Consider the following 1923-nt stretch of genomic DNA (forward strand, 5'->3'; position numbering starts at 1 on the left):
CATTATGATAAAACACGTCTACCTCCACTAAACGGAGATTTCACATATTACGAACGGATCGAACTCTCTATGTAATCCCACACAAACAATATTATTGACCTTGATCCAGGAAGTCAGTTGTCGCTTGTAAGGAATATTTCAATGACAATATCGTTTCTGTTGTCTGCCCCCCGGGCTATTACAATTTATGTTTCTTTTCCAACCATCTATTAACGAAGCATGCCATTTGTTTGATCTCCCATAACAAGTAGATTCGCTTAGCTGTTGTTAGGTCGGGCAAGCCTCCGACAAGCTTTGTGGTTGTTAAGGGCAACTTTTGTGACCAAAGTATGCTTAAAATCCGAATGCATTGCGGACGTACCAAATCGATCTATTTGATAAATGTGCGGGTTTACGACACAAGAGCATTTCAATAAATAGTTGTTTCGTCTTTTAGTGTTGATACAATCATTCTCACTGTCAACTATTAAGCCCCGCTTGCGCGCGCCCCGCTTTGACAGAGCCTTTCAAACCAGAGTTACCGCTACAACGTCCGTTCAACCCTTTTTTTACCCTGCCTGTTAGTGTTAAAACGGTACCCGCAATTATGGTCGGACGTTGTCGCCGTAACTTTTGTCAAGTTCTACAGTAGCTGCTGCTGCTAGCCAGGGTAATTGCCTCGACATTACCCCAACATGACCCCGACAACCGGAAAAATTTCTTTGCTACACTCAATACGCATGCACAGATTATAGTCCATACAGAATAACATCGGCGATCACGTGCATGGTTCGTAACCGCACATCCTTCGAGCATAAACGGGTATAGGTTGTTATGGAAACCTACCCGAAGAAAGTTATTGGTGTGTGTCTGTTACTAGGGTATCCCTCGCTTTGTTCTCCAGACGTTGTCTAGACGTTGTCGGGGTAAGGTCTGTTAAAACAGGACCTAAGTCTGTGTCAGTTTCACATTTCTCATTAGGTAGAAGTCAGAGTTCATCTTCAGGAGCTCGGTCGAGTTTAAACTCGAGTTGCAGGGAATTAAGAATGCTGGAAATTTTGGATTTAGAATAAGATTTTTTTGTTCCCCTTTTGATATTTTCAAGAAAACAGTTGGGCCTAAGCAACGAACCTTGGGAAATCTGGTGTGGTTTTTATTGCTAAAAGACTTACATCATAACAAATACAAACGTCTGTGCTTGGAAATCTATTATTTACAACTCTGCCTTTGCTGCCACTAGAGTCGGGTTAACATATCCCAGGTAAATAACAAAATGCAACATGTTGACGATGCTCATTCTAATCTATTTACCGTTGGAAAACACCGTCCACAAAGAGCTTAGAATTTGAAACAACTTTCCCGCTCGTTTTAAGATAATGTAAATAAATGTAGAGCGTTAGTTATTCTAATTACTAAAGTGTGGTGTCGTAGGAGTAGTATGATTGATATGGTCAGATCTGACTTCGAAGTACCTTCAGCTGTTGGCTGCTTCTGCTTTTAAGTGCACATTTTCAGTCGTTTGTTGTGCATATCAATAAAATGACTGGTCATTATGAACTGTTTTAAACTTAGTGTAAAGTTCTCTGTACGATTTGTACAGGACACTGTCACGAATATCATGCCGAAAATATATTAGTCAACATTCATAAAGAAACACCTTTGAAAAACTGCTTTTATAAAACTTGGCAATATCGCAATTTTTATTAGGTTGCCTTAATTTTACAGTATGTGATACGTTTCTACATTACTTTCTGTCGGTTATATCACGTTTCTTATATTAAAACGTAATTTGATGTATTTAATAATATATTTGATGTGTATTCGTTATTTACTTGATACATCATCTATCAGATGAAAATATTGCGCACAAGATCAATCAAAAACGATTGTCAGATTAAATTCAGAAATAGCTTGAGTGATGTACACTGGTTCAAACGATACACT

Source organism: Diadema antillarum, unplaced genomic scaffold (assembly GCF_040938485.1).
Source record: "Diadema antillarum isolate AM-2024a unplaced genomic scaffold, OU_Dant_1.0 scf00000114, whole genome shotgun sequence".
NCBI lineage: Eukaryota > Metazoa > Echinodermata > Echinoidea > Diadematoida > Diadematidae > Diadema > Diadema antillarum.